Source organism: Equus caballus, chromosome 6 (assembly GCF_041296265.1).
Source record: "Equus caballus isolate H_3958 breed thoroughbred chromosome 6, TB-T2T, whole genome shotgun sequence".
Lineage (NCBI taxonomy): Eukaryota > Metazoa > Chordata > Mammalia > Perissodactyla > Equidae > Equus > Equus caballus.
The window spans coordinates 35780442-35793364 of record NC_091689.1 but is presented as its reverse complement, the minus strand read 5'-3'; positions in this window follow the sequence as shown (position 1 = coordinate 35793364).

Below are 12923 nucleotides of genomic sequence, written 5' to 3'. Positions count from 1 at the left end.
CCGGCATGCCCGCAAGGTGATTCTGGAGTGTCCACCCAGTGGTTTTGGCGTAGCCGGCATATGATTTTGGCCTGTGAGGCAGGTGGTTCCGGCATGTCCAGCAGGTGGTTCCGGAGAGCTCGGCAGGTGCTTCCGGTCTCTCCGGCACGTGGTTGTGGCACGTCTGAGAGAAGGTTCCGGCATGCCCGGCAGGTGATTCCAGAGTCTCCGGCATGTGGTTCTGGCAGCTTTGATAGGTGGTTCCGGCATGCCCGGCAGGTGATTCCGGAGTCTCCGGCATGTGGTTCTGGCACCTCTGAGAGGTGGTTCCGGAATGCCTGGCATGTGATTCCGGAGTGTCTGCCGTGTGGTTCTGGCATAGCCGGCAGTTGATTTTGGCCTGTCCAGTAGGTGGTTCTGGGGAGTGGATCAGCTGGTTCCGGCATACTCGGCAGGTGGTACCGGCGTGTCCAGAACATGGTTCTGGCAAGTCTGAGAGGTGGTTCCGGCATGCCCGACAGGTGATTCCGGAGTGGCCGCCAAGTGTTTCTGGCGTACCCTGCAGGTGATTTTGGCCTGTCCAACAGGTGTTTCTTGCGAGTCGTGCAGGTGGCTCAGGCATGCTCAGCTGGTGCTTCCGGCGTCTCTGGCACGTGGTTCTGGTGTGTCTGAAAGCTGGTCCTGGCGTGTCCGGAAAATGATTCCAGAGTGTCCACCAAATGGTTCTGGTATACCTGGCAGGTGATTTTCGCGTGTCAGGAAGGTGGTTCCGGCTAGTTGAACAGGTGGATCAGGCGTGCTCGCCAGGGGGTTCAGGCGGGTCTGGCAGGTGGTTTCGGTCTGTTCGGGGTGTGCTTCCGGCATCTCAGGCACATGGTTCTGGCACGTCTGAGAGGTGGTTGCGGCCAGCCCGACAGGTGTTTCCGGAGTGTCTGCCAAGTGGTTCTGGCGTAGCTGGCAGGTGACGTTGGCGTGACCGGCAGGTGGTTCCAGCAAGCCCGGCAGGTGATTCTGGAGTGTCCGCCAAGGGGTTCTGGCGTAGGCGGCAGGTGATTCTGGCGTGTCCAGCAGGTGGTTTTGGCGAGTCGAGCAGGTGGTTCTGGCGTGCTCGGCAGGTGCTTCCGGTGTCTTTGGCATGTGGTTCCGGCATGTCTGAGAGGTGGTTCCGCCATGCCCGGCAGGTGATTCCGGAGTGTTCGCCAAGTGGTTCTGGCGTAGCCGGCAGGTGATTTTGCATATCCGGCAATGGTTCCGGCGAGTCGAGACGGTGGTTCTGGCCTGTCCGGCAGGTGGTTCCGGTCTGTCCAGCAGGTGGTTCTGGGGTGTCCGGCACGAGGTTCTGGCACGTCTGAGAGGTTGTGTCGGCATGCCCTTCACGTGATTCCGGCTTGTCCACCAAGTGGTTCTGGTGTAGCGGGCAGGTGATTTTGGCGTGTCCGGCAGGTGGGACCGGTGATTCAACCAGGTGGTTCCGGCGAGTGTTTCCTGTGTTTCCGGTCTGTCCGGGAGATGGTTCCGGCCTGTCCGGCACGTGCTTCTGGCACTTCTGAGAGGTTGTGCTGGCATGCCCGGCAGGTGATTCTGGAGTGTCCGCCGAGTGGTTCTGGCGTAGCCGGCAGGTGATTTTAGTGTGTCCGGCAGGTGGTTCTGGGGAGTGGATCAGGAACTTCCGGCATTCTCGGCAGGTGCTTCCGGCGTGTCCGGCACATGGTTCTGGCACGTCTGAGAGGTGGTTCCGGCCTTCCTGGCAGGTGATCCCGGAGAGTCCTCCAAGTGGTTCTGGCGTACCCCGCAGGTGTTTCTGGTGTGTCTGGCAGGTGGCTCTGGTGTGCCGAGCAGGTGGTTCCGGCGTGCTCGTCAGGTGATTCCGGCAGGTCCGGCAGGTGTTTGCCGTCTGTCCATGACGTGGTTCCGGCATGCCCGCAAGGTGATTCTGGAGTGTCCACCCAGTGGTTTTGGCGTAGCCGGCATATGATTTTGGCCTGTGAGGCAGGTGGTTCCGGCATGTCCAGCAGGTGGTTCCGGAGAGCTCAGCAGGTGCTTCCGGTCTCTCCGTCACGAGATTCTGGCACGTCTGAGAGGTGGTTCTGGCATGCCCGACAGGTGATTCCGGAGTGTCTGCCAAGTGGTTCTGGCGTAGCTGGCAGGTGATGTTGGCATGACCGGCAGGTGGTTCCAGCAAGCCCGGCAGGTGATTCTGGAGTGTCCGCCAAGTGGTTCTGGTGTAGCCGGCAGGTGATTTTGGCATGTCCAGCAGGTGGTTCCGGCGAGCTCGGCAGGTGGTAGCGGCGTGTCCGGAACATGGTTCTGGCACGTCTGAGAGATGGTTCCGGCATGCCCGGCAGGTGATTCCGGAGTGTCCGGCATGTGGTTCTGGCACCTCTGAGAGGTGTTTCCGGCATGCCCGGCAGTTTGTTACGGAGTGTCTGCCGAGTGGTTCTGGCGTAGATGGCAGGTGATTCTGGCGTGTCCAGCAGGTGGTTCTGGGGAGTGTATCAGGTGGTTCCGGCATACTCGGCAGGTGGTACCGGCGTGTCCGGAACATGGTTCTGGCAAGCCTGATAGGTGGTTCCGGCATGCCCGGCAGCTGATTCGGGAGTGTTCGCCAAGTGGTTCTGGCGTAGCCGGCAGGTGATTTTGCATGTCCGGCGGTGGTTCCGGCGAGTCGAGCTGGTGGTTCCGGCGTGTCCGGCAGGTGGTTCCGGTCTGTCCGGCAGGTGGTTCTGGCGTGTCCGGCACGAGGTTCTGGCACGTCTGAGAGGTGGTTCCGGCATGCCCGACAGGTGATTCCGGAGTGTCTGCCAAGTGGTTCTGGCGTAGCTGGCAGGTGATGTTGGCGTGACCGGCAGGTGGTTCCAGCAAGTCCGGCAGGTGATTCTGGCGTGTCCTCCAAGTGGTTCTGGCGTACCCCGCAGGTGTTTCTGGTGTGTCCGGCAGGTGGCTCTGGTGAGTCGAGCAGGTGGTTCCGGCGTGCTCGGCAGGTGGTTCCGGCAGGTCCGGCAGGTGTTTGCCGTCTGTCCATGACGTGGTTCCGGCATGCCCGCAAGTTGATTCTGGAGAGTCCACCCAGTGGTTTTGGCGTAGCCGGCATATGATTTTGGCCTGTGAGGCAGGTGGTTCCGGCATGACCAGCAGGTGGTTCCGGAGAGCTCGGCAGGTGCTTCCGGTCTCACCGGCACGTGGTTGTGGCACGTCTGAGAGAAGGTTCCGGCATGCCCGGCAGGTGATTCCAGAGTCTCCGGCATGTGGTTCTGGCACCTTTGATAGGTGGTTCCGGCATGCCCGGCAGGTGATTCCGGAGTCTCCGGCATGTGGTTCTGGCACCTCTGAGAGGTGGTTCCGGAATGCCTGGCATGTGATTCCGGAGTGTCTGCCGTGTGGTTCTGGCGTAGCCGGCAGTTGATTTTGGCGTGTCCAGTAGGTGGTTCTGGGGAGTGGATCAGCTGGTTCCGGCATACTCGGCTGGTGGTACCGGCGTGTCCGGAACATGGTTCTGGCAAATCTGAGAGGTGGTTCCGGCATGCCCGGCAGCTGATTCGGGAGTGTTCGCCAAGTGGTTCTGGCGTAGCCGGCAGGTGATTTTGCATGTCCGGCGGTGGTTCCGGCGAGTCGAGCTGGTGGTTCCGGCGTGTCCGGCAGGTGGTTCCGGTCTGTCCGGCAGGTGGTTCTGGCGTGTCCGGCACGAGGTTCTGGCACGTCTGAGAGGTGGTTCCGGCATGCCCGACAGGTGATTCCGGAGTGTCTGCCAAGTGGTTCTGGCGTAGCTGGCAGGTGATGTTGGCGTGACCGGCAGGTGGTTCCAGCAAGTCCGGCAGGTGATTCTGGCGTGTCCGCCAAGTGGTTCTGGCATAGCCGGCAGGTGATTTTGGCGTGTCCAGCAGGTGGTTCCGGCGAGCTCGGCAGGTGGTAGCGGCGTGTCCGGAACATGGTTCTGGCACGTCTGAGAGATGGTTCCGGCATGCCCGGCAGGTGATTCCGGAGTGTCCGGCATGTGGTTCTGGCACCTCTGAGAGGTGGTTCCGGCATGCCCGGCTGGTGGTTCCGGAGTGTCTGCCGAGAGGTTCTGGCATAGACGGCAGGTGATTCTGGCGTGTGCAGCAGGTGGATCTGGGGAGTGGATCAGGTGGTTCCGGCATACTCGGCAGGTGGTACCGGGGTGTCCGGATCATGGTTCTGGCAAGCCTGATAGGTGGTTCCGGCATGCCCGGCAGCTGGTTCGGGATTGTTCGCCAAGTGGTCCTGACGTAGCAGGCAGGTGATTTTGCATGTCCGGCGGTGGTTCCGGCGAGTCGAGCTGGTGGTTCCGACGTGTCCGGCAGGTGGTTCCGGTCTGTCCGGCAGGTGGTTCTGGCGTGTCCGGCACGAGGTTCTGTCACGTCTGAGAGGTGGTTCCGGCATGCCCGACAGGTGATTCCGGAGTGTCCGCCACGTGGTTGTGGCGTACCCGGCAGGTGATTTTGGCGTGTCTGGCAGGTGTTTCTTGCAAGTCGAGCATGTGGCTCAGGCATGCTCAGCACGTGCTTCCGGCGTGTCCGGCACGTGGTTCTGCTGAGTCTGAGAGCTGGTTCTGGCCTGTCCGGCGGATGATTCCGGAGTGTCCACCAAGTGCTTCTGGCATACCCAGCAGGTGATTTTGGCGTTTCAGGTAGGTGGTTCCGGCGAGTCGAGTAGGTGGTTCCGGCGTGCTCGGCAGGTGGTTCAGGCGGGTCTGGCGGGTGGTTTCAGTCTGTTCGGGGTGTGGTTCCGGCATCTCAGGCACATGGTTCTGGCACGTCTGAGAGGTGGTTCCGGCCGGCCCGACAGGTGTTTCCATGGTGTCCGCCAAGTGGTTCTGGCATAGCTGGCAGGTGATGTTGGCGTGACCGGCAGGTGGTTCCAGCCAGCCCGGCAGGTGATTCCGAAGTGTTCACCAAATGGTTGTGGGGTAGCCGGCAGGTGATTTTGGCGTGTCCAGCAGGTGGTTTTGGCGAGTCGAGCAGGTGGTTCTGGCGTGCTCGGCAGGTGCTTCCGGTGTCATTGGCATGTGGTTCCGGCATGTCTGAGAGGTGGTTCCGCCATGCCCGGCAGGTGATTCCGGATTGTTCGTCAAGTGGTTCTGGCGTAGCCGGCAGGTGATTTTGCATGTCCGGCAATGGTTCCGGCGAGTCGAGCCGGTGGTTCTGGCGTGTCCGGCACGTGCTTCCGGTCTGTCCAGCAGGTGGTTCTGGGGTGTCCGGCACGAGGTTCTGGCACGTCTGAGAGGTTGTGTCGGCATGCCCTTCACGTGATTCCGGCTTGTCCACCAGTGGTTCTGGTGTAGCGGGCAGGTGATTTTGGCGTGTCCGGCAGGTGGGACCGGTGAGTCAAGCAGGTGGTTCCGGCGAGTGTTTCCTGTGTTTCCGGTCTGTCCGGGAGATGGTTCCGGCCTGTCCGGCACGTGCTTCTGGCACTTCTGAGAGGTTGTGCTGGCATGCCCGGCAGGTGATTCTGGAGTGTCCACCGAGTGGTTCTGGCGTAGCCGGCAGGTGATTTTGGCGTGTCCGGCAGGTGGTTCTGGGAAGTGGATCAGGAACTTCCGGCATTCTCGGCAGGTGCTTCCGCCGTCTCCGGCATGTGGTTGTGGCACCTCTGAGAGGTGGTTCCAGCATGCCCGGCAGCTGATTCCGGAGTGTCCGACAAGTGGTTGTGGCGTAGCCGGCTGGTGATTCTGGCGTGTCCGGCAGGTGGTTCTGGCGAGTCAAGCATGTGGTCCCGGCGGGTCCGGCAGCTGGTTCCGGTCTGTCCTGGAGGTGGTTCCGGAGTGTCTGCCGAGTGGTTCTGGCGTAGCCGGCAGGTGATTTTGGTGTGTCCAGCAGGTGGTTCTGGGGAGTGGAGCAGGTGGTTCCGGCATACTCGGCAGGTGGTTCCGGCATGTCCGGCACATGGTTCTGGCACGTCTGAGAGGTGGTTCCGGCATGCCCGGCAGGTGATCCCGGAGAGTCCTCCAAGTGGTTCTGGCGTACCCCGCAGGTGTTTCTGGTGTGTCCGGCCGGTGGCTCTGGTGAGTCGAGCAGGTGGTTCCGGCGTGCTCAGCAGGTGGTTCCGGCAGGTCCGGCAGGTGTTTGCCGTCTGTCCATGACGTGGTTCCGGCATGCCCGCAAGTTGATTCTGGAGAGTCCACCCAGTGGTTTTGGCGTAGCCGGCATATGATTTTGGCCTGTGAGGCAGGTGGTTCCGGCATGTCCAGCAGGTGGTTCCGGAGAGCTCGGCAGGTGCTTCCGGTCTCTCCGGCACGTGGTTGTGGCACGTCTGAGAGAAGGTTCCGGCATGCCCGGCAGGTGATTCCAGAGTCTCCGGCATGTGGTTCTGGCACCTTTGATAGGTGGTTCCGGCATGCCCGGCAGGTGATTCCGGAGTCTCCGGCATGTGGTTCTGGCACCTGTGAGAGGTGGTTCCGGAATGCCTGGCATGTGATTCCGGAGTGTCTGCCGTGTGGTTCTGGCATAGCCGGCAGTTGATTTTGGCGTGTCCAGTAGGTGGTTCTGGGGAGTGGATCAGCTGGTTCCGGAATACTCGGCAGGTGGTACCGGCGTGTCCAGAACATGGTTCTGGCACGTCTGAGAGGTGGTTCCGGCATGCCCGGCAGGTGATCCCGGAGAGTCCTCCAAGTGGTTCTGGCGCACCCCGCAGGTGTTTCTGGTGTGTCCGGCAGGTGGCTCTGGTGAGTCGAGCAGGTGGTTCCGAGTGCTTGGCAGGTGGTTCCGGCCTGCCCGACAGGGGATTCCGGAGTGTCCGCCAAGTGTTTCTGACGTACCCGGCAGGTGATTTTGGCCTGTCCGACAGGTGTTTCTTGCGAGTCGTGCAGGTGGCTCAGGCATGCTCAGCTGGTGCTTCCGGCGTCTCTGGCACGTGGTTCTGGTGTGTCTGAGAGCTGGTTCTGGCATGTCCGGAAGATGATTCCAGAGTGTCCACCAAGTGGTTCTGGTATACCTGGCAGGTGATTTTGGCGTGTCAGGAAGGTGGTTCCGGCTAGTTGAACAGGTGGATCAGGCGTGCTCGCCAGGGGATTCAGGCGGGTCTGGCAGTGTTTTCGGTCTGTTCGGGGTGTGGTTCCGGCATCTCAGGCACATGGTTCTGGCACGTCTGAGAGGTGGTTGCGGCCAGCCTGACAGGTGTTTCCGGAGTGTCTGCCAAGTGGCTCTGGCGTAGCCGGCAGGTGATGTTGGCGTGACCGGAAGGTGGTTCCAGCAAGCCCGGCAGGTGATTCTGGAGTGTCCGCCAAGTGGTTCTGGCGTAGCCGGCAGGTGATTTTGGCGTGTCCAGCAGGTGGTTCCGGCGAGCTCGGCAGGTGGTAGCGGCGTGTCCGGAACATGGTTCTGGCACGTCTGAGAGATGGTTTCGGCATGCCCGGCAGGTGATTCCGGAGTGTCCGGCAGGTGGTTCTGGCACCTCTGAGAGGTGGTTCCGGCATGCCCGGCAGGTGGTTCCGGAGTGTCTGCCGAGTGGTTCTGGCGTAGACGGCAGGTGATTCTGGCGTGTCCAGCAGGTGGTTCTGGGGAGTGGATCAGGTGGTTCCGGCATACTCGGCAGGTGGTACCGGCGTGTCCGGAACATGGCTCTGGCAAGCCTGATAGGTGGTTCCGGCATGCCCGGCAGCTGATTCGGGAGTGTTCGCCAAGTGGTTCTGGCGTAGCCGGCAGGTGATTTTGAATGTCCGGCGGTGGTTCCGGCGAGTCGAGCTGTTGGTTCCGGCGTGTCCGGCAGGTTGTTCCGGTCTGTCCGGCAGGTGGTTCCGGAGTGTCTGCCGTGTGGTTCTGGCGTAGCCGGCAGGTGATTTTGGCGTGTCCAGCAGGTGGTTCTGGGGAGTGGAGCAAGTGGTTCCGGCATACTCGGCAGGTGGTTCCGGCGTGTCCGGCACATGGTTCTGGCACGTCTGAGAGGTGGTTCCGGCATGCCCGGCAGGTGATTCCGGAGTCTCCGGCATGTGGTTCTGGCACCTCTGAGAGGTGGTTCCGGAATGCCTGGCATGTGATTCCGGAGTGTCTGCCGTGTGGTTCTGGCATAGCCGGCAGTTGATTTTGGCGTGTCCAGTAGGTGGTTCTGGGGAGTGGATCAGCTGGTTCCGGCATACTCGGCAGGTGGTACCGGCGTGTCCAGAACATGGTTCTGGCAAGTCTGAGAGGTGGTTCCGGCATGCCCGACAGGTGATTCCGGAGTGTCCGCCAAGTGTTTCTGGCGTACCCGGCAGGTGATTTTGGCCTGTCCGACAGGTGTTTCTTGCGAGTCGTGCAGGTGGCTCAGGCTTGCTCAGCTGGTGCTTCCGGCGTCTCTGGCACATGGTTCTGGTGTGTCTGAGAGCTGGTTCTGGCGTGTCCGGCGGATGATTCCGGAGTGTCGACCAAGTGGTTCTGTCATACCCGGCAGGTGATTTTGGCGTGTCAGGTATGTGGTTCCGGCGAGTCGAGTAGGTGGTTCCGGCGTGCTCGGCAGGTGGTTCAGGCGGGTCTGGCAGGTGGTTTTGGTCTCTTCGGGGTGTGGTTCCGGCATCTCATGCACATGGTTCTGGCACGTCTGAGAGGTGGTTCCGGCCGGCCCGACAGGTGTTTCCATGGTGTCCGCCAAGTGGTTCTGGCATAGCTGGCAGGTGATGTTGGCGTGACCGGCAGGTGGTTCCAGCCAGCCCGGCAGGTGATTCCGAAGTGTTCACCAAATGGTTGTGGCGTAGCCGGCAGGTGATTTTGGCGTGTCCAGCAGGTGGTTTTGGCGAGTCGAGCAGGTGGTTCTGGCGTGCTCGGCAGGTGCTTCCGGTGTCATTGGCATGTGGTTCCGGCATGTCTGAGAGGTGGTTCCGCCATGCCCGGCAGGTGATTCCGGAGTGTTCGCCAAGTGGTTCTGGCGTAGCCGGCAGGTGATTTTGCATGTCCGGCAATGGTTCCGGCGAGTCGAGCCGGTGGTTCTGGCGTGTCCGGCAGGTGCTTCCGGTCTGTCCAGCAGGTGGTTCTGGGGTGTCCGGCACGAGGTTCTGGCACGTCTGAGAGGTTGTGTCGGCATGCCCTTCACGTGATTCCGGCTTGTCCACCAGTGGTTCTGGTGTAGCGGCTAGGTGATTTTGGCGTGTCCGGCAGGTGGGACCGGTGAGTCAAGCAGGTGGTTCCGGCGAGTGTTTCCTGTGTTTCCGGTCTGTCCGGGAGATGGTTCCGGCCTGTCCGGCACGTGCTTCTGGCACTTCTGAGAGGTTGTGCTGGCATGCCCGGCAGGTGATTCTGGAGTGTCCGCCGAGTGGTTCTGGCGTAGCCGGCAGGTGATTTTGGCGTGTCCGGCAGGTGGTTCTGGGGAGTGGATCAGGAACTTCCGGCATTCTCGGCAGGTGCTTCCGCCGTCTCCGGCATGTGGTTGTGGCACCTCTGAGAGGTGGTTCCAGCATGCCCGGCAGCTGATTCCGGAGTGTCCGACAAGTGGTTGTGGCGTAGCCGGCTGGTGATTCTGGCGTGTCCGGCAGGTGGTTCTGGCGAGTCAAGCAGGTGGTCCCGGCGGGTCCGGCAGCTGGTTCCGGTCTGTCCTGGAGGTGGTTCCGGAGTGTCTGCCGAGTGGTTCTGGCGTAGCCGGCAGGTGATTTTGGCGTGTCCAGCAGGTGGTTCTGGGGAGTGGAGCAGGTGGTTCCGGCATACTCGGCAGGTGGTTCCGGCGTGTCCGGCACATGGTTCTGGCACGTCTGAGAGGTGGTTCCGGCATGCCCGGCAGGTGATCCCGGAGAGTCCTCCAAGTGGTTCTGGCGTACCCCGCAGGTGTTTCTGGGGTGTCCGGCAGGTGGCTCTGGTGAGTCGAGCAGGTGGTTCCGGCGTGCTCGGCAGGTGGTTCCGGCAGGTCCGGCAGGTGTTTGCCGTCTGTCCATGACGTGGTTCCGGCATGCCCGCAAGTTGATTCTGGAGAGTCCACCCAGTGGTTTTGGCGTAGCCGGCATATGATTTTGGCCTGTGAGGCAGGTGGTTCCGGCATGACCAGCAGGTGGTTCCGGAGAGCTCGGCAGGTGCTTCCGGTCTCACCGGCACGTGGTTGTGGCACGTCTGAGAGAAGGTTCCGGCATGCCCGGCAGGTGATTCCAGAGTCTCCGGCATGTGGTTCTGGCACCTTTGATAGGTGGTTCCGGCATGCCCGGCAGGTGATTCCGGAGTCTCCGGCATGTGGTTCTGGCACCTCTGAGAGGTGGTTCCGGAATGCCTGGCATGTGATTCCGGAGTGTCTGCCGTGTGGTTCTGGCGTAGCCGGCAGTTGATTTTGGCGTGTCCAGTAGGTGGTTCTGGGGAGTGGATCAGCTGGTTCCGGCATACTCGGCTGGTGGTACCGGCGTGTCCGGAACATGGTTCTGGCAAATCTGAGAGGTGGTTCCGGCATGCCCGGCAGCTGATTCGGGAGTGTTCGCCAAGTGGTTCTGGCGTAGCCGGCAGGTGATTTTGCATGTCCGGCGGTGGTTCCGGCGAGTCGAGCTGGTGGTTCCGGCGTGTCCGGCAGGTGGTTCCGGTCTGTCCGGCAGGTGGTTCTGGCGTGTCCGGCACGAGGTTCTGGCACGTCTGAGAGGTGGTTCCGGCATGCCCGACAGGTGATTCCGGAGTGTCTGCCAAGTGGTTCTGGCGTAGCTGGCAGGTGATGTTGGCGTGACCGGCAGGTGGTTCCAGCAAGTCCGGCAGGTGATTCTGGCGTGTCCGCCAAGTGGTTCTGGCATAGCCGGCAGGTGATTTTGGCGTGTCCAGCAGGTGGTTCCGGCGAGCTCGGCAGGTGGTAGCGGCGTGTCCGGAACATGGTTCTGGCACGTCTGAGAGATGGTTCCGGCATGCCCGGCAGGTGATTCCGGAGTGTCCGGCATGTGGTTCTGGCACCTCTGAGAGGTGGTTCCGGCATGCCCGGCTGGTGGTTCCGGAGTGTCTGCCAAGAGGTTCTGGCATAGACGGCAGGTGATTCTGGCGTGTGCAGCAGGTGGATCTGGGGAGTGGATCAGGTGGTTCCGGCATACTCGGCAGGTGGTACCGGGGTGTCCGGATCATGGTTCTGGCAAGCCTGATAGGTGGTTCCGGCATGCCCGGCAGCTGGTTCGGGATTGTTCGCCAAGTGGTCCTGACGTAGCAGGCAGGTGATTTTGCATGTCCGGCGGTGGTTCCGGCGAGTCGAGCTGGTGGTTCCGACGTGTCCGGCAGGTGGTTCCGGTCTGTCCGGCAGGTGGTTCTGGCGTGTCCGGCACGAGGTTCTGTCACGTCTGAGAGGTGGTTCCGGCATGCCCGACAGGTGATTCCGGAGTGTCCGCCACGTGGTTGTGGCGTACCCGGCAGGTGATTTTGGCGTGTCTGGCAGGTGTTTCTTGCAAGTCGAGCATGTGGCTCAGGCATGCTCAGCACGTGCTTCCGGCGTGTCCGGCACGTGGTTCTGCTGAGTCTGAGAGCTGGTTCTGGCCTGTCCGGCGGATGATTCCGGAGTGTCCACCAAGTGCTTCTGGCATACCCAGCAGGTGATTTTGGCGTTTCAGGTAGGTGGTTCCGGCGAGTCGAGTAGGTGGTTCCGGCGTGCTCGGCAGGTGGTTCAGGCGGGTCTGGCGGGTGGTTTCGGTCTGTTCGGGGTGTGGTTCCGGCATCTCAGGCACATGGTTCTGGCACGTCTGAGAGGTGGTTCCGGCCGGCCCGACAGGTGTTTCCATGGTGTCCGCCAAGTGGTTCTGGCATAGCTGGCAGGTGATGTTGGCGTGACCGGCAGGTGGTTCCAGCCAGCCCGGCAGGTGATTCCGAAGTGTTCACCAAATGGTTGTGGGGTAGCCGGCAGGTGATTTTGGCGTGTCCAGCAGGTGGTTTTGGCGAGTCGAGCAGGTGGTTCTGGCGTGCTCGGCAGGTGCTTCCGGTGTCATTGGCATGTGGTTCCGGCATGTCTGAGAGGTGGTTCCGCCATGCCCGGCAGGTGATTCCGGATTGTTCGTCAAGTGGTTCTGGCGTAGCCGGCAGGTGATTTTGCATGTCCGGCAATGGTTCCGGCGAGTCGAGCCGGTGGTTCTGGCGTGTCCGGCAGGTGCTTCCGGTCTGTCCAGCAGGTGGTTCTGGGGTGTCCGGCACGAGGTTCTGGCACGTCTGAGAGGTTGTGTCGGCATGCCCTTCACGTGATTCCGGCTTGTCCACCAGTGGTTCTGGTGTAGCGGGCAGGTGATTTTGGCGTGTCCGGCAGGTGGGACCGGTGAGTCAAGCAGGTGGTTCCGGCGAGTGTTTCCTGTGTTTCCGGTCTGTCCGGGAGATGGTTCCGGCCTGTCCGGCACGTGCTTCTGGCACTTCTGAGAGGTTGTGCTGGCATGCCCGGCAGGTGATTCTGGAGTGTCCGCCGAGTGGTTCTGGCGTAGCCGGCAGGTGATTTTGGCGTGTCCGGCAGGTGGTTCTGGGAAGTGGATCAGGAACTTCCGGCATTCTCGGCAGGTGCTTCCGCCGTCTCCGGCATGTGGTTGTGGCACCTCTGAGAGGTGGTTCCAGCATGCCCGGCAGCTGATTCCGGAGTGTCCGACAAGTGGTTGTGGCGTAGCCGGCTGGTGATTCTGGCGTGTCCGGCAGGTGGTTCTGGCGAGTCAAGCAGGTGGTCCCGGCGGGTCCGGCAGCTGGTTCCGGTCTGTCCTGGAGGTGGTTCCGGAGTGTCTGCCGAGTGGTTCTGGCGTAGCCGGCAGGTGATTTTGGTGTGTCCAGCAGGTGGTTCTGGGGAGTGGAGCAGGTGGTTCCGGCATACTCGGCAGGTGGTTCCGGCGTGTCCGGCACATGGTTCTGGCACGTCTGAGAGGTGGTTCCGGCATGCCCGGCAGGTGATCCCGGAGAGTCCTCCAAGTGGTTCTGGCGTACCCCGCAGGTGTTTCTGGTGTGTCCGGCCGGTGGCTCTGGTGAGTCGAGCAGGTGGTTCCGGCGTGCTCAGCAGGTGGTTCCGGCAGGTCCGGCAGGTGTTTGCCGTCTGTCCATGACGTGGTTCCGGCATGCCCG